This window comes from Schistocerca americana, chromosome 5 (genome assembly GCF_021461395.2).
Source record: "Schistocerca americana isolate TAMUIC-IGC-003095 chromosome 5, iqSchAmer2.1, whole genome shotgun sequence".
In the NCBI taxonomy this organism is placed as follows: Eukaryota; Metazoa; Arthropoda; class Insecta; order Orthoptera; family Acrididae; genus Schistocerca; species Schistocerca americana.
Genome location: NC_060123.1, coordinates 250554495 through 250579047, shown reverse-complemented (window position 1 = coordinate 250579047; position 24553 = coordinate 250554495). Strand labels below are relative to the sequence as shown.

General features: G+C 42.2%; 1 protein-coding gene and 1 non-coding gene across 2 annotated transcripts in view; both read left to right on the top strand.

Moving 5' to 3' along the window:
* LOC124616684 (LIM domain-containing protein jub) overlaps positions 1 to 24553 on the top strand; it is a 203415-nt gene that overhangs the window by 122231 nt on the left and 56631 nt on the right. The window lies entirely within an intron of this gene.
* Trnat-ugu lies at positions 2544 to 2618 on the top strand. Its single transcript has one exon. It is a non-coding gene; the product is annotated as a tRNA-Thr (tRNA).

Sequence of the window (24553 nt, the reverse complement as noted above, 5' to 3'; positions counted from 1 at the left end):
AGAAGATTCTTAGGAGAGTTCTTTTGTGGTTAAAGTGAGAAAGTTTGTTAAACGTGGTCGTGGAGAATTGAGTTATTTGTATTTTTTTAACCTCTGAGAAAGTGTTAAAACACGCGATTATAAAAGATCTTAGTTTTTCGTAAAGCAATTCAAAATATAAAGACTTACGCAGTGTCAAAAGCACGTCGTTCCTCAGCTGTTAGATGTGCAAATCCTTCAGCTGGTACGTGGTAGTAGACCACATTCCATCACGCAGCTGATAGCGGGAACAGTACAAAACCGTGTTTTCTAGTAAACGCCGCATTTCCTGGTCACTTGTTCAGTGGACTGTAGGAATTATTCCTGGAAGGGTGTGGACGTCGCCGTATTGACTTTTCCATTTCAAACTAGCAGCTGCTTTTCTTGGCAACACTGCGAGTCGTGCAAGGCGATGAATTCACGAACTGAGACGAATCTGTAGATGTGTGGTGAATTGTTGGAATGAAGGAGTGATGCGAATCTTAATGCAACTCCTACAGAGCACCTTAGTGTAGTAATAATTACGCAGCTAATTTAACCGTGTCGTATTTTGTTGTCTAGGAGTGATGTTAGCCGACAGACTCAAGAGACTACAATGGCAAATAAAAAATACGTATCTGATGTGCCTGTCGCGAAAGTACTGTTTGCGGTGTATTGCCGTCGTAAATTCAGACATCTTAGGGACTCGTCCGCGAAAATAGAGAGCATTGCCGCGATGTTCTCCACGCCTTATAAGACGATATTATAGGAATCGTGAGCTCGTCACAAGGTGGGCATTTCGGTGCTGTCAGTAGATGCAGCGCGGTACCGACATGGCCACTGCACGTACTGAAGGCTCTCTGCGGCACGTGCCCATTATTATGACAGGTAATTACAGAAATGCTGCAGTGCGCATGATTTACGTATCATGCTGTGGCAGGTTACATTTAAGACTGATCTTACTCGTATCGTAATATTCTTTGGGCCACTGCAATCCCACAGTGCTACCTATGCTTTTGGGCGTCAAGATAAATTTTAGAAGACGAGTAAGTATTTTACGTGATCCCATCATATACCCGTACGTTCTCGTGGGTAAATTAGATGACATACACGTACCAAGTGAATTACTTAAAATATGTTACACTTCAAGAAGGGTTGGAAACTGGCTAAAATGTGACTGCGCGACAGTAAAAGTCTATCTGCAAGTGCAGAATTGCCCGCAGCACGTGTTTGCTTGCTGGCGGATTTCGTAAATGGGCCCAGTTCTGTGCCAATTGGGAGTGACTACATTTGTTGATTTAGGTTTTTGGACGAAAATGTGCTCTATAATAATGAACATGGCTTCTCGAAACAGAGATCTTAACGAAACTCAATCCTGTCTGTTCGTCCATGAGAACCACAGCTACGTAGGCGACGGTGCCAAGGTTGATGCCGTATTTCTTACGATACAGTCCCGCACTGCCCTTCTCTAGTGAACAGAATACGAGCTTACCTAGTCTCGGACCGGACATGTTTGGATTCAGGTCTTCCTAGAAGATTGAACTTTAACGTTTATTTAAATGGGACGAAGTCGACAGATGTAAAGGTAATTCCAAGAGTACCCCGAACCTTTTTTGTTTGTAATACATAGGGTTGTTTGTAATATATAGGGTGCTTCACAAAGCATGCTACGTACTTCTAGAGGTTGTAGAGGGGACTCAGTAGATCAAATTTCACACATCGTCGTTCAGTGATAACAAAATCGAATCAGATTACAAAGATCTTGGCAATATGAATCCACTTAGCAGTATGAGTTTGAGCGTCAAAATTATAGGCACCGGCGCCGCCTCTAAATGTTGGTATATACAGGATGAGTCCATGATGATTATGATAATAATAATGATAATGATTATGATGATAACGGATGAGTGGATGGCGCTGCCAGAGTAGCCTCAGTCATTGCCAGCCGTTACGTTGAAACCCTCATCTGCCGACAAGTGTTGTTGATATATCTTGATGGGGACATCTGAAAATGTGTGCCCCTACCGGGACTCGAACCCGGGCTCTCCTGCTTACATGGCAGACGCTCTATCCATCTGAGCTACCGACGACACAGATGAATAGCGCGACTTCAGGGACTTATCTCTTGCACGTTTCCCGTGAGACCCACATTCCTAACTGTCCACAATCTACATGTATAATGCTCCTAATAGATATTTGCCCATCCACTCGTTACTCGCGCCCGCTAAGGTGACGATTCCCATAAGAGTTTGGGCAACCTGTGCACATTCGCACAGACGAAGGTCAATGGCTGGGTAGCCTTTTAACTACATATGAAGATAGTAAATGTTCCCGAAAGAACACATACCATTGATCACCGCGCAGCTTCTCTAGAATAAATGATAATTAGTTGAAACCCTAAGCTGCCGACAGGTGTTGTTGAGCAATGAGTAGATGGGCAAATATCTATTAGGAACATCACGTATGTAGATTGTGGACAGTTGGTAATGTGAGTCTCACGGGAAGTGTGCAAGGGATAAGTCCCTGCAGTCGCGCTATTCACCTGTGTCCTCGGTGGCTCAGATGGATAGAGCGTCTGCCATGTAAGCAGGAGAGCCCGGGTTCGAGTCCCGGTCGGGACACACATTTTCTGCTGTCCACATCAAGGTATATCGACAACACCTGTCGGCAGCTGAGGGTTTCAACTAATTATCATTTATTCTAGAGAAGCTGAACGGTCACCAATGGTATCTGTTCTTTCGAGAACATTTACTATCTTCATATATAGTTACTTGAAGTCATATCCGATGGCTTGACGCCAGGAGTAACACCGCTGTCGCTCTCAGACATTGGAAGAACTGGACCTCTCTCTAGGTCGCCACAATACTCGCCGTCGACTGTTTTCCGGTGTAGCGTAGAACCGCGATTCATCGCTGAAATCAATGCGACGTCATTCATTAGCAGTCCATGCTTCCCATTACTCCAAGCCGTTCGTGTTGTGCCGTTAACGGCAGCTTGCACATGGGAAGGTGGTTCCCTAGTCCAGCTGCTACTAGTCTCCGACCAGTGGTGCGGGATGACACAGAATGTTCCAGGGATTCCATTACTTGCTCTCGCATGGCAGGCGGATGACGATCCTCCCTTGTGGCGGTGAGGAGCGGTCGTCCGGAACCTTGACGACGAGTACGCCTACCCTCACGTTCTCATGCAGTTCAACATCGAGGTACTGTCACACTCGTAGGCCACACTAATCTGGATATTGCACGATTCGACCAGCTGGCCATTTGGAGCCCCACAGTGAAGCTTCTTTCAAACTGTCAGGTGCAGATAGCGCTGTCTCACATGAATACGTGGTATCTCCGAGTTCTTCAGTGATCATTCAATATCTGACACTGGCCACACCCCTTATATACCCTTCCAGGCCTGGTGACAACCCTAAAAATGATCAACTTTAGTGATCTCTGGTGGCCGTTCTGTCATAGAGAATTGTACCTCTAAATCGTTTACGTACCGGCCGATGGTGTGTACGTGGAGTATGTTATTTTGAGATTCGACCATTTCTTTGTGCTTCATTTTTTTTATCAGACAACCTATATTTTTGTTTTCGGCGGAGGAGGAGGAGATTAATGTTTAACGTCCCGTCAACAACGAAGTCATTAGAGACGGAGGACAAGCTCGGATTAGGGAAGAATGGAAAAGTAAAGGAATCATCCCAGCATTTGCCTTAAGCGATTTAGGGAAATCAAGGAAAACCTAAAGCAGGATGGCCGGACTTGGGTTTGAACCGTCGTCCTCCCGAATGCGAGTCCGCTGCGCTAAACACTGCACTACCCCGCTCGGCTTCTTGTCTTTTCTTTCATTTTTTTTTCTCCTCCATGAATAAAATGTATCATCATAGTTTCTTAATACTTATTCTGTTTCCGCCCTTTTGTAGGACAGACAGTCTGTCATAACTTCACTTGCGCCATGTAATACTAGGTAGTGCGAAATGACGTGATGTACGCGTTCCGTGTTTTGAACATACTATTAGCCTTCCTGGCAAATTTAGTTGTCCTGTGTGATGAGCGTTGACCTGCGAAGCCTCCCAGCCTCAACAGCGCAAGTCGCCCAGCTGTTTGAAGTCCACCCCCGGATTTGTAGTCGCCAAGTTGTGGCGAGGCAAGGTCGTGGCTCGACGCTGTGAGATGCACAGCTAGTGAAGCAGGGCACAATATTCAGCTCAGTGCCATTGCGGTGAGCGGCCATCGCATTATTGTCGGACTGCCGTTCACATGTAGTCAGTCGCCCCTCCTCGCGGGTAGCCGCAAAAACTTGGCTATGCTGTGCGATAACCACCGGCTCTCCTCTCGTGTCTTCTATTTATGGAAGCTAGGAAGTACTCGCCTCTCTCTTCCCTGCCTCGGGCTGTGCAGCTGCTATACACAATAGCTGGACCCAACTGTTGTTTCTCAGGAAACCGCGCCGCTCAGCGGGGAAGAAGGAAAGTCTTGCAGGATTATTTGGTCGTAGTGTTGTCTCGGGCTGTAAGTGGAAGATTCGTAGCAACGATTTATTTCCAATAGAATTGAGTACAGTGGAAACAAACAAATTATCTAAAACACAATACAAACGCATATGTCGGGGAAGTTGAGAGATGAGACAACTTTTCTTCTGACAGTTTGTAAATGTGTAACAGATTGTTACTCGAACTCGGATCTCTGCCTTTGGAAGGCGGTGTGCTACCAAGTGCACACCCGTGTACCAAACAAGGACCGGCACAAAGTTTCAGATTTCCACTTGTTTCATTCCACAGATTGCAAATTCTATGCTCATTCTGAACCAAGTGAAAAAAAACCTTCAGTCGCTGCCACAGTTACTTTCATGGAATCGTCGATCATATAAAAGTTCTTGTTTCCATCAGTTTACTGATTGATTTGACGTGGCCTGCCGCGACTACGATTCCTGAATGAGATTTTTCACTCTGCAGCGGGGTGTGCGCTGATATGAAACTTCCTGGCAGATTAAACTGTGTGCCGGCCCGAGACTCGAACTCGAGACCTTAGCAATGTTCGCAGGAGAGCTTCTGTAAAATATGGAAGGTAGGAGACGAGGTACTGGCAGAAGTACAGCTGTGAGGACGGGTCGTGAGTCGTGCTTGGGTAGCTCAGATGGTAGAGCATTTGCCCGCGAAAGGCAAAGGTCCCGAGTTCGAGTCTCGGTCCGGCACACAGTTTTAATCTGCCAGGAAGTTTCATATCAGCGTACACACCGCTGCAGAGTGAAAATCTCATTCTGGAAACATCCCCCAGGCTGTGGCTAAGCCATGGCGCCCTGAAGAGAACCTCATGAAGTCGGTCGAAACGTCGACTGTTTAGTTTCTTTCTTGTTTTATATGAAGCGGTATTATTATACTCACAACATCCCAATCTATATTTTCCCTCACAGTTTTCACCATCTGTCATTCCCTTTAGTTGCATGGAAGTTATTCCGTCTTGTTGCAACACATGTCCTATCATCCTAAACTTTTTTTCTTGTTCGTGTTTCCAGCATATTCCTTTCTTCGCTCATTACGCGATTCAATTTCAACATACCTTATCTTCGCATTCTAACCAACCTTAGGCATCCATCTATAGAGCCCTACCTCAAACACTTCGATTCTCTGCTTTTCCTTGATCAATTTCTATGTAATGCTGTGCGCCACAAGTATATTCTTAGAAATTTTTTCCTGAGTTTTAGACTAAGGTTTGATGTTAACAGACTTTCTTTGGCTAGGAATGCCCTCTTTGCCTGTACTAGTATCTTTTTTATACTATCCCAGCTTCGTTCATCATGTGTTATTTTCCTTCCTATGTAGCAAGAATTCCTTTACCTTATCTATTTCGCCATCCACAATTTTTGAGAAGTTTATTGTTAATCTTATTTCTACTAATTCTTATTACTTAGCATTCGCTTGGTATACTCTGTATTGTGTGCTCAATAGACTTCATTCATTTCGACAGTACCTGTGATTCTTTCTCGCTTTCACTGAGGACAGCAGTGTCCTCAACGAATCTTATCGTTGATATACTTTCACCCTGAATTTTAATCTTACTCTTGAACTTACAGCGTTTTTAATCCGAGCACTTCGTTCTTGATCTTGAGTTGTTATTCATTTTTGGTTCTTTTATATATTCCCCGACTTTCCGTACAGCTTGCATCTATTTTTCTGAGAATTTGCACCATTTTACATTGTCGAAAGCTTTTTCTATGTCGACAAATTCCATAAAGGTTTTTTGATTTATCCCAAGTTTTTCTAGTTTCTACCACTATCAAGAGCTACCCCAGAACTGCCTTCTTAGTGCATTTACCTTTCTTAAAGCCAAACTGATCATCTAAGAGAACCTCAGATGAGTGTTAATACACTTGGCTTGGTCACCTGTACATATATTTTTTAAATTTTTCACCTCACTATGCGTTATGAAATAAATGTTAAAATCAAGAGTTTTTCAAATTCTCTCATTTTTGTTTTTGCACAAAAGTTGAGACAAGACTGAGTTGTAACACGTACTATTCTTCTTAGAACAGCTGCTTAGCTCCGGTTGGATAACTAGTTGACCTCGTTATCGATACGTGTGGACTCCGTAACGTTAAAAATTGTGGGTGCGCTTGGAGCGCTCACAGTTCGCGTTTTCCAATCGTGGCGAATCCCAGTGGTACTGGGAGAAACTTGGATTCTCGTCGATACGAATCAAAGATGAAAGCGCCCTATCAGTTTTTAGCCGAGTCATTAATATTTAAAATTACTTCCGTTGAAACGGTCGCTCAGTGGGATACGATTGTACATTCCTCCTTCCCCTCTTTTTTTCTTCGAAATAGATTTTAAAGAAATTTTCCCCATCAGCAGGAGTCGGAACATTTAATTCAGCATCAGTAGCTACCGTGCAGCAGCCTATGCGACAGAAGAGAATCTGATCAATGTCGTAGTCCTATTTCGGTTAGTGAAATTAACTCACACGTAGACATCCTGCCTTTGGTTTCTCTGAGTCATTACAGACAAACTTCCTGGCACGTCACCTCCGTAAAACACCAACTGTCTGGTTATCGAAACCTTGCCCCACCCAACTCCTTCTCTCTTTAATTGTCCTTTAAAGCTAGAAAAGTAAGCAAATAATCTGTGTGCTGTTACATCACCACTTTATCGTCGATGAGGAGTAGACATTGTTATCAAAACTGTTATATTCGTTCCTGTGATCGGCTGTCGTGTTGTTTTGATCCGTAGCCAGCACTGCGTGGTCTTTCTCATATCGGAAGAAATGTAACCTGATGCATAATATGTTTTACGCTAATTTGAGACTATTCCAAACTATGTCTAGACCAAATTTATAAAAATATCTACGTCCATATTCGTAAATGAAGCAAAGATCACGGAAACAACTATAACGCACAAGCTGATGTATCTTGTGATAAAATACACCTGTGGCAACTCGATGTGACATCCTTAAAATATCGAAACACAATTCTAGACAAAGGATCTGTGTTCGAATTTATAGGATTTTTTAAAGGTTAACAGCTTTGAGTTGTTTGTCAGCTGAAAACACTTAGCCAACTAAACCAGCCCTCTTATGCGGAGAAAACGGACTTCCAACGGTTGTGTACAGTGCTACATCCTGCAGTGCCCGACAAAAGATCGCTCGTGTGACAAACACACACGTGTCTGATCACCTTGTTTACGTAACGACTTCCATGAACTCTGCTCCGTTTCCCTCCGTACAATTCTTCTGGCAACAGGCCGTAGCGTCTGGCGTAATCGGAATGAGTTCGCGGACCTTATTCCTCAGAGAGCAAACAGAAAATATCGGTCGTCGACCTACATCTTCCTTGGCTGAATCTTCTACACACACACACACACACACACACACACACACACACACACACACACTGAGAGAGAGAGAGAGAGAGAGAAAGAGAGAGAGAGAAAGAGAGAGAGAGAGAGAGAGTAGATTTGCTGCTGCTATAGTAACAAATTCGGCGCTGTTTGCTTTGTTTTCTGGCGTTATTGTTATTTTTATTTTTTGCGATTTTTCTCTAATTTGTCAAAATTAGTATGTTTTCAACAATCTTATTGCTTGTCTTCCTGTGTACCTATCACTATCGATCTTTTTAATATCGGAAAAGAGAGATCCTGCCGAATGGTACGCTTTCTTATACTTTTAGACAGCTGTCATTCCCATCTAGAGTGAGTTTGTGTTGTGGAAATGTGTTTGGTATTCGTAATATCTTTCAGCAAAATGAAATGAAGTGATAGCAGGGCATTATTGGCTGGGAGATGTTTGGCCGCATGGTGCAAGCCTTCCTATTTGCGCCATCTTCGGCGATTTGTGCATCGTTGAGATGAAACCATCAGGGAAAACACAAACACCAAATCCTGAGCGAAGAATTCTCCGACTCGTCCGAGAATGGAACCCGGGTCCCCGCGATCAAGAACCTGTAATGCTAACCACTAGCCCAAGAGCTGCGAACCATCTTCATGTGACCGTCCGTAAGAGGAATGTTTTCGTGGTGTTCCCTGGATGATCTCGTCATTCTGGATGGCACAATAGATCTACACAATATGCGTCTATCCTTGAAGGCCATGTTCATCCCTACAAGCAGTTTGTTTTGCCTCGGCACAGTGGCACCAACTAGCAAGGGCAGTGCAACATCTCACACTGCTCGCGGTGTGCTTGCGTGGTTCGAAGAGCACCACATAAGTTTATCGTACTCCCTGGCCACGATACTCGCCGGGTTTTTAAACCCAGTCGAGAATCTGTGGAACCACCTTGGTCGGGCTGATCGCACCATGGATCCTGAACCGGAAAGCGTAGCGCAGCTGGCCACGGCGCTAGAGTCAGTGTTGCTCCAGATACCTGTCGGTACCGTCCGCAATTTCAATGACTCTCTTTCTGCACGTCTTTCGCTGCAAAAGATAGTTATTCCGGCTTTTGACAGGTGGTAACATCATTATGGCGAGTTCCAGAATGAATATTCGTTCTGCAACGTACCGTGTGCTGCTTTGGAACTTCCTGGCAAATTAAAACTGTGTGCTAGACTGGGGCTCGAACCCGGAACCTTTTCCTTTCGCGGCAAATACCGTACCTAGTGAGCCATCCAGGTACGATTGAAAACCTGGCCTCATACCTTTACTTTCGATAGTGCCTCTCTTACTTTTCAAACTTCACAGGAGTTCTGCATTTTTACTTCCGTTTTCTGCCAGGTATAATCATCGCAGTGGTGAGGTATGTCTGCGCTATCCAAGAGTACATTGTGAGATGCCCAATGGAATGTGGCGCAAAGCATGTTTATAGTAACTAAAGGCCTGAATAAAATGCAGGAATTCAGTTAAGTCACTGTTTTGGAATTGAAGTGGTTACTTGGGTTAACTGTAAGCAGACTCACTCAAGAACTACTAAGAAAACTCTTTTTTGTACTCTTCGTGGCAGAAAACGACATAGGCATTTTATTCAGATGGAGATGTTCGCTACGTAGTAGCAATATTTGAATACAACTAGAGATTTAAAAATCTGATTCGCTATACCATACAGCAGCATGTACTTCATACTTATCATGGGCGACCATACTGTAATGAATCCGGAAACACCTAGAAGACAGCTAGAGTCACAGCCCACAGGTTTGTATAAAGCCAGACAGTGCTGATACGCCTCATTTGACGTTACGCTGAGCTATCTTACGCAAGCAAACCGGATATCTTAGCGGAATGCGTTCTCGATCAAAGGTAAAGAATCTCTTCGATGAAGACAAGTTGATGGGAACATGTTAATATTGTAAAACTAAATATCATAACGGCCTTGCGTCACTCTTAAAAGAACATTTTATCAGACGCCTCTTTGCTTTGTCTGTTACGCGGATAGCATTGGGATGATGCGTCGCAAGTAAAAATGGGAAAAAATGATGGAAAATAATAGGCTGCAGGGTATTGAAGTATCAAGGAAGGCGTCTTCATCTGTGCTACCATCAGTTCATTGTGGTTCTTCTGTCAGTGAGCAGTTTATGACAGATTCACCACGACCCTCTTCATCCGACCATAAGGATACCCATCAAGCCGCTGATATGACATTGACGAAGTCTTTGCTAGAGCTTTGTATGCTTCATCTGTTCCACCCTCCCTGCTGAATTCTAAATATTGTCGGGAAGCATTTTGGAACCGCGCGACCGCTACAGTCGCAGGTTCGAATCATGGTTCGGTCATGGATGTGTGTGACGTTCTTAGGTTAGTTAGGTTTAAGTAGTTCTGAGTTCTAGGGGACTGATGACCGCAGCTGTTAAGTCCCATAGTGCTCAGAGCTATTTGAACCATTTGATTCGGGAACCATTTCAGACAATACGGCCTGGCTATGAGCCTTATAGTAATCACCTGCTTAGCACACCTTTGATTTCTGCCGAAGATAGTCGTATGAATACATTTGTCTCAAGGGGGTTGGACTGTTCAGCTGCTCTTGCATTGATTTCGTATGGATGGGCTGATGCATCGTGGAATAATGCCTCCACAAAAGGTATACGACCTATTGAGGAAAGGGAAACTGCACAGTATGTTGCTTCGCAACTTGTTGGTGCAGAGAGTTTTCTAGTAGAGATCGCACATAACGCGCGAAATGTGCGTGCTGCGCAGAAAATAGTAGAGTAGCAATATATACTCATCCTGCATTGATTGTGCGGCACAGGTATTTAATATACTAATAAAGGACTCCATGTCACTGAGAACGCTGAAGAGTGCTTACCTCTAACGAAAAATAGTAAAATTCTTTAAGGAGCGCCCCGTGTAGAGAAAGGGAAATACGATCAGCAACTTGTAGGGTAGACACCGGTATTTGTCTGGGCAGTTTACTGAAGTATGAAGAGACTGTGTTGGGAACTGTTGTATTACCAACTGTGCAGTGCGACAGTGCACTGAAAGCTTCTGTATTTGCAGACTAAACAGGGCAGCAATTTGAGAGGCATGGTGCCCCTTGCGACCAATGTCAGAAACCATAAGGAACGTTGAAGCCGATAATGAAGTACTTTGGGATGGACATGAAGTCTCTGATACGACTTCTAGGGAAGTAGACGCCATACTCCTTGAATGTAATACACTTTCTCCGATAGACAAATCTTCCATTAAAGAGGCTGTGACTCAAAGTTACAAGTATGCATATAAAGTTATTCATGCTGCGACAGATGTTGGATTTCTGCTTTAAGGGGAAAATTCTGTCAGGAGGAGGAAACAAAGGCTCTAGACTTCACCGCAACAATGAGTGTAGTATTGGGATATGAGAATGGCGTTATTATCGGGAATATGGCGTCATTTCGGGCATCCGAAGGCTTTTTCCTACAGAATGCGTTATGGCTGCTGCGAAACATGCATTTCATTTTGTCTGGTGGAAAGGCTTATGTTGTTAACAATGTCTATTTCCACTTCTAGAATTTTGAATATACAACCTTCCTCAGCAGCAAGTGAGCGTAATTGGTCAGCTCATATATGAATTCACATTCCGTTGCGAAACGGACTGTCTCGTGATAAAACTAAAAGACTAATTTATATACAGTGGAACCTCAGATACGTGAGTGACACACATGTCATCTAAATATACCATTCTTCGTGTGAAGACTAATCTGATCAATATTGTGATAAGAGAGTACCATAAAAAATATTTGTTTGTTTCAGAAATCACCTGGTAATTTCTTTCTTGTTTTTTTTTTAAATAAAATTTATTTCTTTATATTTTTGATATCACGTACAGTGGACTGTATGAGGTTTTAGAATATAGAATGTATCTAAGGATACATTTTGATATGTTATTTTTCTTTTCACGGATTGAAATTGCCAATGTAACTAATTATACCAATTGAGGTTTAAAACCAAGGTTGTCGTGTCTTACTGAATATACCTTACTGGTTTTAAACATCCTCGCGACTCTAGTTTGTAGTATAGTAACAGGTGTCGTCCGCATTTGATGAAAAATTAAGTTTTCCCCTACATCTATGTCTGTATCGTTCATCTCTGTTGGGTCCGCACGGTCGATCCCCGCAGAAAGCGCTCTACAACTGAGAATAGCAAACGGGTGTTTCAACAGCGCAAATGATCACCATCTTTTCAACACCCCTGTAACGGACCGCACAACTTCGTCTACCGGTTCATAGCAACGAATCTAGATTTGTCTGTGTCTGGGTGAACAGGTGACAAGCACGCCATGACACCGGCTTCCACTGTACAGAAACCATTAAAGCCTCGGGACTTCATTGGTCACATGAATGCCATCCCGTTTGAGCAAGAAATGTATTCCAGGATGTGTCACATTTGGCATTAAGTACAATGATTACTGTATACAAACTGTCCAGAAAAGCTTTGCACCACCTTCATAACTTGTACTTCTTTTAAAATCGGAAACGACTGTAAGGGAGGTAAAAGTAAACCTATGTTCTTAGTATAGGTCAGCAGAGTGTGTTGTTTCAATTGGGAACAGAACGGTGCAAACTTTACAGTCCACCAACATGTCTGAAAGGGTCATTTTAAGCATAGATCGTAGGCGCTAGTCACTTCACAGCAGGAAGCATTCTCATCACTGGAATTTGCACCACAGTGAAGTCATTCGAATATTCAGCCACGATCGTCACACTAAACATTGAAGATCTGCCTCTTAGTGGTCGCCCGCGATCATTGCCAGCTGATGATGTTAACTGCAAAATCTGGTACGTTGGTACCCAGAGGGAATCAAGCTGCGCGCTGCCTTTTCTAAGAACAGGGAGGACTGTGTGGTTCCAGACAGCACGCAACAGTTTCCACAGGGTTAATTTGGGCTCTAGGCATCTGTTGCAGTCAATCGTGCAAATCCCCCGGCGATGTGATATGCGAAGAAGATGGGCCTTGGAGGAACACCTTGAATGGGTCATGGACTAATGGCCCGAGCTCTCGTCGCCGAAGAGCGTAGTGTTTATCTGATGTCTGATAGTCGTCGTAGAACAACGGAGAATAGGCCAGATGCCAATGCACGTCTTATTTATGGAGCCCCGTTAGTTCAGTAGGTGTCAGACTGGTTTTGGTCGTATTAAAGTGCCTGGCAATAAAAGTGAAGCACCCAGAAGACGGTCGGATGTCAATGTAACTTCGTGCACATCATCGGCAGGCATGCAAATTATTAGAGCTGCAATCATCTGTGACAGGTAGAACGGCTACCAGAGGGTATTAATGTTATTTGTGTTCAGTGTTGTTACCACGCCTAATAGAATATATAAGGGACGAATAGTGTCAGATGTTGAGGGATCACTGTGAAGCACACGGAGGTGCCGCGTTCTTGTGAGAGAAAGCGCTTTCAGCACATGACAGTTTGAAAGAGGCGTCATTGTGGGTCTCCCTTTGCCTTGATGCTCTAATCGTGAAACATCCACATTTGTTGGACATTCGAATGTGACAGTGTCCCAATGATGGAGTGCATGGGAACGTGAGAATAGGCGGGAACGTGAGAATAGGCATACTCATTGTTGGGGTTCCGGTCTACCACGTTCGATCACCACAAAGGAGAAGCGCCGTATTGCGCACCAAGCACATAGTAACCCTTTCACATCAGCAGCTACCATATAAGAACAGGTGATAGACTCCCTGCAACATTGTTTCATCTCGCACCATTGTGCAGAGAATCGCAACTGCTGACCTGTAGAATTACCGTCCCATGTGCAGGGTGCTGTTAACACCACAACACAGATGGCTGCGTGTGATATGGTACCGTGAAAATTTGGAAATTTGTGGTAAGGTCTTGTGGGACCCAACTGCTGAGGTCATCGGTTCATAAGCTTACACGCTACTTAATCCATCTTACGCCAAGGACAACTCTCACACCCATGCCAGAGGGAGGACTCGAACCTCCGACGGGGGGAGCCGCGCGGACCGTGACAAGGTGCCCTTAAATCCCTCAACTACCCCGCGCGGCTTGGTACCGACCAAGAGTTATAGACTGCTGATGAATGGCGTCACATTGTGTTCAGTGACGTGTCGCGGTTATGCACTACTCTGGATGACCATCGTCGGCGAATATGGTGGCGACCTGGTGAGAGGATCCATGCTTTCAGTGCTTTGGAGAGACACTACTGTGGTACTCCTGATGTTGTGCTGTGAGGAACTCTCTGGTATGACATGACTTCAAGTCACAGCTGGTAGTGATTGAGAAACTCTGAAGGCACAAAGAAACGTCACGGACATTCTGTGTCCTCATGTCTTACCCGTTAAGTGGCAGTATCTTGGTGCCATTTTTAACAGGACAATGCTCGCCCACACTTGGGACTTGTCTTTACGAACAATCTGCATGGCGTTGAGGAAGGCCTGTGTCCAGAAAGCTCTCTAGATTTGCTCCTGATGAAATTTGTGTGGGACCAGCTCGGACAACTCTGTCCATAGCCAGTATCCAGGATATCGAGGACAAGTTAACGCTGTTGTGGGCCAGCTTGCCACAGCAGAGAATACAATGGCTTCATAAAATCCTTCATGGCCGAATTGGCGGATTCATCCAGGCCAGATAGTGCTTCATCCAGGCCAGATAGTGCAACGTCATGTTGATAAGTTGGTTCACACTGCCAAGTTCTTTGTAAATTAGAATCGATTTTGTAATCAATGCAATAATATTTAATTTCGTTTCCCCCTCCCTTTCTAGACGCTTCATTCTTTCGTCAGCCAATGTGTGCACGGATGTACCTGCCTCATCTTTGTTGGGGGTGATTTGAGGGCTGTGCAATACTGAGACAGGATCTTTCATTCTATCCCTCAAGCCCGTTATCAACATTACGGCGATGGGTCCGGCTTTCAAGCGGTTATTGCTCAAGCTCACTGCGCTTATAAGTGCACACCTTCCTCCATGAAGCAAGAATCTACCGAATGGAATGGCCTACTATATCTGCTAACCCCAACCAGAATTGAGCATGCTTGGGACCTGTTGAAACTTGGCAATGCGTCGTCGCAGAAATCATCTTCACATCGTAGATGAAGCTAGGAGAGTCGCCGTAGAAGAGTGGGATAGACTCTAAGAGCGACGTCGCGCCCCTGGAGGACAGCGCTCCAAGGAGGATGCGAACTAGTAGTGAAAATAAGTAGTATTCAAAGAAATGTGACTGATGCCCGAACAACATGGACTTACATGCACCGAGAATAGAAAACAGTGCATAGAATGCCTAGCCACTATCCGAAATCTGGATTTGCGTAATAAAATCTAAAAAAGGACGACTGATTGCTGCACTCTATAATTTATACGCCACGTAACAGTCGCCGAGTGCACCCACTTTCCGAATGGAAGGTAATCTGATAGTAGTGAAAAGTTATCATTTTTACCAATCAGTACGTGTCTCCTGTAATGATACTCTGATATTCGTTACGATAGTGTGAAATTATTGAATGCTTGGCATCGGTAGTGTCGATACTTATATCAGTATCACTGGAATGTTCCTACACAAGTGACGCCGCCACGCGCCCGTTTTTATTTTTAATTTTTATTTTTTTATTTTTTGGATGGAGGGTGGGGGATTTGATATCATTACAGTTATGTACGGAAACCCGAGAGGCACATAGGATGAATTCGGCGTAGGGATTGTTGATGTCCATACTGCCATTTGCAACAATCGATTTTGCATCACCTGTCATGTGAATAGAAGCTTGTGATCACCATTTTGAACATGTAAAACACACAGAGGAACCAGTACCTACATGCAAATTGTCCCGTTACGGTGTTCTTGTCGGTTGTTTCAAAATCTATTCGTCTGAGACTGTTACGTTACGGTTACGTTATGGGCGGATCCACCTGTATGCTGGCTTTAAATGTAATTAAATGTTTGGAGTGAGAACATTAATTTACGAACCACACCTTTACTTTCGTCGATTGCCCATTGTTGCTACTGGCTCTAATACGTAGAATGCTTTCCGTATCATTTTGCACAGGGTATCTTCTCACAGCGTTGGACATGTAGGTCTGTATCACTTTGTATCTGTAAATGACCTGGAAAACAACGCCTGTAACTCTCTGGGAATGATCCCAGAGGATGCATTTGTACATCAGGAGGTCACGTAGGTTGAAAGTGGTTAAGAAATGCAGGAAAAATTGCAAATGATCAGTGCTTGGTACAATGTTCGGTAGCTGACCTTTAGCGTAATAAAATTCAATGTAATACACGTGAAGACACGAAAAAAAGATACGTTTTCACTAAGCGATCTCCAGTCAGTCACTGGGTAAGACTCAATGTGGGTTGTTAATGATTATTTGACGGGGCGATTGAAGGTGTAACGACCACGGAAACCTAACCATGGAGAAGGAAGATGCCAGGTGTGATTTATCGGCAGAAAGTTAAGGAACATTAACTCATCCGCAGAGGAGTCCAGTTCGAGAACCCTCGGTCTACCGCACTTGAGTGGGGTTTGTAGTTCTGGAACCTTTATCGAGCTGTATTAAGGATGAGTTGTTTCGCCTTTCGTCACTGGTTCATTTTGTCAGCGCTAGAGGGTCATAAAAATGCCACAGAAACTATCATGGAAGAACCTGTAAGAAAAGCGCTGGAGAAAGTGTTTCGTGCTCAAATTACTGATAAGGATATTGTACCGTTCCTCAGAGTAGCTGCTTCATCCACTCGTAGTCGGTGACCAGCCAGCAAAGTTTAATTGCAAGATAATTTTAAAATTTTTATTGGTTGACAATTTTCTTTATAAGTTTTTATACTGACTCTGGTTTTTAATTAAAGCTATTTGAATCCCTAGTTTATATTTAGCTGAATGTGCTTGTGTCTTGGGCCATCTTTTACTATTATGTATTTGAAACACATTCGTGTCGTAAATGTGGACCATATTGACCATGTTGTCGTACGCCATGAATATAAAATCAAAATCTTTGAATCTCGAAGAGCTTTAATCTCAGCATTTCTAGAGCCCACTTTCGATACGAATCATTTTCGCGCAGTTACCACGAGAGCAAGTTAGAGAAACTAGAGTTTACATAGAGGGTTAACAACAGTATTTTCGACGTGCCGTGCTCCAGTGGAATCGGAAAAGCAAGGGGTAAGGGCAATTAAAAAAGTTCAAATGTGTGTGAAATCTTATGGGATGTAACTGCTAAGGTCATCAGTGCCTAAGCTTACACACTACTTAACCTAAATTATCCTAAGGACAAACACACACACACACACACACACACGCGCGCCCGAAGGAGGACTCGAACCTCCGCCGGGACCAGCCGCACAGTGGGCAATTAAAGTCCAGCATGCGCCGTGCAGGTATGTCACACAACGTACGGTCACTTGACGAGTCCAGGGTTTCCCTAACTGTGTTCTGCGGGAAGTGAATAAGTGCTCCGCTAAAAACTATTGATAACATGGCGATTTTTCCGACACGTTGAGATATTAATAATCTTATAAAATTTTATTATGATATCTGTGCTACTAGTTACAATTAAAAATTGAAGTAATCAACGAATAAACTAAGTTTTTCTCATCTTTTGAAATTTTACTAACCTTCAAAATAAATATTACCGGGATTCTCAGAATGCTCCGTCAGAGGAAAAGTTTGGGAACCCCTGCTGTAGATGACTGGTGGCCTGCATGTGACAAATGTAATCTTCGGGATGAATATTTCTCATCTCTAGAAAATAATAACGGTCTTGTCTGTGATAAGAGCATCGCTTTCATCGTAAATTAACTTTTTTGCTGTTCCTGTTGAATCACTTCATAGTTGACGCGCCATGAAAGCGGCTTACATGTTGTACAAATTTTGTCTTGTAGTGTATTGGTTTACTTTTTAATTAGATGAAGAAACAATGCCAGGTTCGCTTCTCGGGTTTGTAAAATTTTGAGATTTGACACAGGAAAATAACTATTTAAAAATGAAAGGAAATCAGTAATTCAGGAAGAAAATAATGAAGGCAATGCGTACTCAGCTAGAAAGATACTACGTAATTGATGTAAACAACTCGTGCAAGAGATGATAGTGTCCTAAGCAGCGAATGAGCTCACCGAAGGATTGTCTCTTGGCCAAGTTGTATGGCGTAACGCTTTGTGCGTTTAAATTCTTGGCAGCTGCCCTTATTCGCCCAAATTACGGACCTTATTCATACCGTCCCGGGCCCTCGAGCGGTTACATACTGCAGAACGCATTTTACAATCTAATTGGTATGGGGCCCTTTCTCTTTTGTTATTGGCCGCGAAGTAACAGTTGAATTGATAAGGTCAAGTTTTATATCCTACTGTCAAATGTTCGCGACATTTTTAATGCTGGCGTCGAATGGATCCTAAGTGGTGTTATAAAGCCTTTGTACTGGAAGACTGGTTCGTAGGAAGAAAAAGTCCTGCTTCCAAAATATGGTCCAATGAAGAAACCTCGATTGATTATGAGGACCAATACGTACGGAAGTGAATTGACAGTATTTTGCAATCGTAACACTCGGGAATCCAGTGTTGATTTAGAAGAAATTAGGCGTATTTTCGGTTAGATGATGCTACATTCTGGAACAGTGTGTGTACGGTGTTTGCAGTGCGTAAGTGATGGAGTGAGGAAGTTTGAACAGTGTAGCACTGGCCTCTTACAGTATTAACTACCTTCTCTGTAAAACAGTATTGTACATTAGGGGCAAACCAAATTGAGTAGGATGGAGGCACCAAAGTCCATCCGGTTATCCTGATTTAGGTTTTGCATGGTTTCCCTAAATTACGCCGGGCAAATGCCGGGATGGTTCCTACTTCAAGGCCACAGCCAGTTACTTGTTCCATCCTTGACCATCTAGATCTGCAAGTATATTTATGATTTAGGATACTTTGTTATTCTTAAATTGTATTACCATGACATGTCCAATATCCTTGTAAAAGTGATGTTCTACTACTGCTACTACTATTATTTTATGTAATGAAACAGGTGAAACATATATTTATTGATACTGGCATACAAAGATATGTAATGATGAATATAATTGAAACTGCGCACAGAATGAATTGAAAATAGAGGAATCAACAGTCAGTCATACGAATATGTAACAGTTGTTGACTAAATAATTTAAGCTCAGTCGGGGAATGAGGGACCTGTGAGCGAATAAATACACGGTTCCAAGAAGTCGTAAATGCAATTGGCTCTTCTTGCAGACAAGGAATCTGCTGTTCGTTTTGTTACCAACTGACCGTAAAGCGGCATGTAATTTCAAAATCTAGAGAGACATATGTTGATATGTGCAGTGGAAGAAATCCTAAGAGATCATGCTGTGAAAGTGGAAGTGTGATTTGTGATATTTCGACGGTACTAAGAAAGTACGTATTGAGTTACACATGATGTTTGGTAAGAATTATAGTTAATATTATTGTCGCCTAATGTGAAAAAGAATCTGTAGAAAAAAGTTTCATTTTACAATCAAAAGAAAATCCTCTTTCGCCCGAAGGTTGATTCGATAACTACTTTTAATTACTTGTTATTGTCTTATCGTACCTGACTGTTCGACTGACTCAACCAAAGCTACAGGCAACTGGAAGAAGCCACTGTTGATAGGAGGATGAAAATTTTTCGCTGTTGCAAAGATATGCGATTAAGACCAATGAAATTTTGTTTTAGTTACGTTGGTACATATTCCGAAATAAAATACATCACGTAGTTATGCTTATATGACATTTTTAAGTAGTCGTGTTAAGTGTGTGTTCTTCAAATACAAAGCTGAAATTTCGTACCATTATAACATTCAGTTCTTGGATTGATATCCTTGTGTAGAAATTAATCCCAACCTGATCAAGACCTTTAAGGTGTCTGTTCCTTCATTTTCAGCAGTTAAGAAATGGCCGACTTAATTAATTTAAAAGTGCCCTGCATTCCTAGAAAATGAATCGCGGGAGGGCGTCCGAAAACGGCAACTACGGTGTGGGGCCATAGACGATTAAAGATGTACAATATGCAGTAGATGACGGAAAAAAAGTGATGTGCTTGACACGAAGAATAAAGTACGCGGAAGCTTGGCTGAAGCTGTGTGTAGACTTTGAATGCCGGTCAAAAGCAAATACGAATATCTTCGCAGTTTAAACAGTGTTAAAAATAAAGTAATTGCGTGCGCCGAACCCTTACAATGGGTGACACTTGAGTCGACAATTTCACGCCAGAGACGAGACAGCAATCAGTGCGTTGCGTGGAAGTAGATTTCATATGTTCCATGAAATTTCGGGTGAACTGTGTGATGTCAATAACTTTCAGCCACCATATTCGCCACAGTCTTCTAGCCACCTAAAAGTGTATACTGGCGAGATTATACCGAGCTTCGCTGTATTTTGTCTGCCGGAAAGGTTGTGGACAGTGATTGGAGAAGTGGTATTAATGCAGCGAACAAAGTGAATGTTGGCGAATACTATGCAAGCAAGTCTTCTGGCTGAAAATGTATGAGGAGAAAACATTTCACGTCCAATGAAACAGTTATGATAGACCCTGAACTTTCAATGTTTACAACGGGAAGTATGAAAGCGACTTTTTAAATGAAATTATGCGGTTTTTCCATGACACCGGAAAGAGCCTTCGAAGTTGATTTCAACGACCTACCAAACGTGGAAAGCGACGAAGTAGTAACAAGCTCTCTGCGCCGCATTCCAACTCGCCTCAAAACCTGGACATAGTAGAAAAGTGGATATAAAATTCTACAAAACGGTATTGTTTTTAGATTCTTTGGGGGGCTGATTAGAAATCTGATGTCTAAATTGCAAAATTCAAAGTGGCGTGTCCAATTTAGCGAATCAAAAATTATAAATTTAGCGGATTCGGGTAAAACTTCGGGTATAAAGTATTACGAGGTCGCTAATAAAGAATTAGAAGTCGAAATTGCCGTACAGAAATGTTTTATTCGATATTTTGTGTTTTTCAATTGAAATCCGTCACATTCGTCGCATGTATGATTATTGCTTTCAGGAAGGTCGCGCTGTCGGGTTGTCAACTGAGAGAGAGTTCAGAAAGCAGATAATTTACGTAATGTGGCACGTATTTTTCTTCAAATTGTCATTTTCTGGTCTCTTGAGAATCATGGACCCGAAAATTCCAGAAGCCGATGGAATGCGTCGTGCATATTTGCGCGTAAAATCTTCTCGGTAACGCCGGGTATCCTTATTTCGAGCTTCCTGCACATCTTCATAAAACCGACCTATCGGCTATGAAGTAGCTTATGTTATGACACATCCTTGCATCAAAACTATGTGGACTGATGTCGGCAGCGGGCGTCATTGAAAAATGTTACTAGTCCGGGGAATTTGGCATCCGAATTTCGAGAACCATACATTTTTTATCAAAGCTCTTAATAGTGTTCATGCACAGAATCAGTAGTCGGTATGTTGCTTGATATTTTATTTTGTTTATAAGCTGATTTCGGCTTTATTTCCTTCATCAGTACATCTGAAAACAATCGCGTTTTTTATATTTTACATAATATGTAATTTATAAAGGTTTGTTTGCGTTGGATGTTGTCTTACTTCCTGAATTTGTAAACTTTGAGTGATCTTTTGCTGTTGACCTTAACTGTTGGACGTAGTTCGTATATTATGTTTGTTGTATTTTTTTTCCAGTTTTAGAAATTCAAGTTTGACAATTAATTGTTTGATCAAAGATATTTTTGTTGTATCAATGGAACTGTAATTGATGTGTTTGTAATCTCAGGTGTTTTGATTAACCGTTGCCTTATATATGTAAAATTTCATTATTTTTTAAAACTGTGTGTGTTTGAAATTGATTTGTTCATTTAGTATATCGCGAGGATAATCCTTAATGAGTATTTCAAATTCCTCCAAAACATTCATGATTGGACCGTTATTTGTTTCCCTCGTGTGTTCTCTCAATCTGACGATGAAATTCCTTTCCTATATAATATTTAGTGCAGTTAATTTTGTAAATGCATAGAGAGTATGACTTTCCATGGACGTAGTTTTGTGCTAATATTATTTGTTGTAATGAAGGCTTATTTTACGTTCGTATTTTATAACTGGGCGTTTCTGTTATCGGATATTTACCCCTAAGCAAAGAAGGGAAAGCAGAAAGGTGGAGGGAGTATATAGAGGGTCTGTACAAGGGCGATGTACTTGACGACAATATTATGGAAATGGAAAGGGATGTAGATGAAGATGAAATGGGAGATATGATACTGCGTGAAGAGTTTGACAGAGCACTGAAAGACCTGAGTCGAAACAAGGCCCCCAGAGTAGACAACATTCCATTAGAACTACTGACAGCCTTGGCAGAGCCAGTCCTGACAAAACTCTACCATCTGGTGAGCAAGATGTATGAAACAGGCGAAATACTCTGTCTTCAAGAAGAATATAATAATCCCAATCCCAAAGGAAGCAGGTGTTGACAGATGTGAAAATTACCGAACGATCAGTTTAATAAGTCACGGCTGCAAAATGCTAACGCGAATTCTTTACAGACGAATGGAAAAACTGATAGAAGCCGACCTCGGGGAAGATCAGTTTGGATTCCGTAGAAATATTGGAACACGTGAGGCAATACCGACCCTAAGACTTATCTTAGAAGCTAGATCTAGGAAAGGCAAACCTACGTTTCTAGCATTTGTAGACTTAGAGAAAGCTTTTGACAATGTTGACTGGAATACGTTCTTTCAAATTCTGAAGGTGGCAGGGGTAAAATACAGGGAGCGAAAGGCTATTTACAATTTGTACAGAAACCAGATGGCAGTTATAAGAGTCGAGGGGCACGAAATGGAAGCAGTGGTTGGGAAGGAAGTGAGACAGGGTTGTAGCCTCTCCCCGATGTTATTCAATCTGTATATTGAGCAAGCAGCAAGGGAAACAAAAGAAAAATTCAGAGTAGGAATTAAAATCCACGGAGAAGAAATGAAAACTTTGAGGTTCGCCGATGACATTGTAATTCTGTCAGAGACAGCAAAGGACTTGGAAGAGCAGTTGAACGGAATGGATAGTGTCTTGAAAGGAGGATATAAGATGAACATCAACAAAAGCAAAACGAGGATAATGGAATGTAGTCTTATTAAGTCGGGTGATGCTGAGGGAATTAGATTAGGAAATGAGACACTTAAAGTAGTAAAGGAGTTTTGCCATTTGAGGAGCAAAATAACTGATGATGCTCGAAGTAGAGAGGATATGAAATGTAGACTGGCAATGGTAAGGAAAGCGTTTCTGAATAACAGAGATTTGTTAATATCGAGTATAGATTTAAGTGTCAGGAAGTCGTTTCTGAAAGTATTTGTATGGACTGTAGCCATGTATGGAAGTGAAACATGGACGATGAATAGTTTGTACAAGAAGAGAATAGAAGCTTTCGAAATGTGGTGCTACAGAAGAATGCTGAAGATTAGATGGGTAGATCACATAACTAATCAGGAGGTATTGAATAGGATTGGGGAGAAGAGAAATTTGTGGCACAACTTGACTAGAAGAAGGGATCGGTTGGTAGGACATGTTCTGAGGCATCAAGGGATCGCAAATTTAGTATTGGAGGCAGCGTGGAGGGTAAAAATCATAGAGGGAGACCAAGAGATGAATACACTAAGCAGATTCAGAAGGATGTAGGGTGCAGTAGTTACTGGGAGATGAAGAAGCTTGCACAGGATAGAGTAGCATGGAGAGCTGCATCAAACCAGTCTCAGGTTTGAAGACCACAACAACAACAACAGTTTGTTCGTGTGTACATGGTTTTCTTTTTTAGTGCTGTTTGTCTTGTTAGTGTAATGTTATAATTTATGGGATCCTTTTAGAGTGGTTTTTTTTTTTTTTTTTTTTTTTTTTTTTTTTTTTTTTTTTTTTTTTTTTTTGTTATATAGCTGTAGAACCATATTAGGGTCATAATTGTTCTCGTATGCGATGTACTGCTGTGTAGTTAATTATTTATTTTTATATGATCTCCTGTTGCACTGACAATTTAAAAAAAAACCTTTATAAATTATATATTGTGTAAAATATAAATAATTGTGATTGTGTGCCGATGTACTGATGAAGGCAATAAAACGGAAACAAGGTTATATACAAAAATAAAATATCTGGCAACATACTTTCTACTAATTCTCTACATAATGTTCTGCTGTGGCATAATATGTGCTGCAGTTTCCATAATGATGAAAGAAATGTTCTTCGTAAAAACTTTGAGTAGTTCTGCAGCATTTCGCGAAAAAAAAAAAAACCATACTCGGGGAAATTTCTATCCTGATAGCTGGTCAGGAGCGCTGTCGGTCGGATTCACTGTTTACCATCAACTGTCACGACACGTATCACATCCACTTGAGACTGAAGGGCTGTTAAAAAAAATTCCGGAACTTTGTCCACAAAATTTTACTACGCGTACCTTTCACTTGTTGTTCATAGTCTCCTTCGAAATACTCTCCTCCACAATTAATGCACCGCTCCCAACGCCGTTTCCACTTCCGTAAGCACTCGTGGTACGCGTCTTGCTGGATAGCGCGAACGCCGTCTGCGAATTTTCTTTTATCTCACCTGTCGTTGTAAATCTTCGTCCTTTCAACTTTAGAATTAAAAAAAAAAAAGTCCGCAGGGGCCAGGTGTGGAGAGTATGGAGGATGAGGCAGCACACTGATTTCATTTTGTGTACGTTAGTCACACATCAACAGGGATGAATGTGCGGGTGCGTTATCGTGAT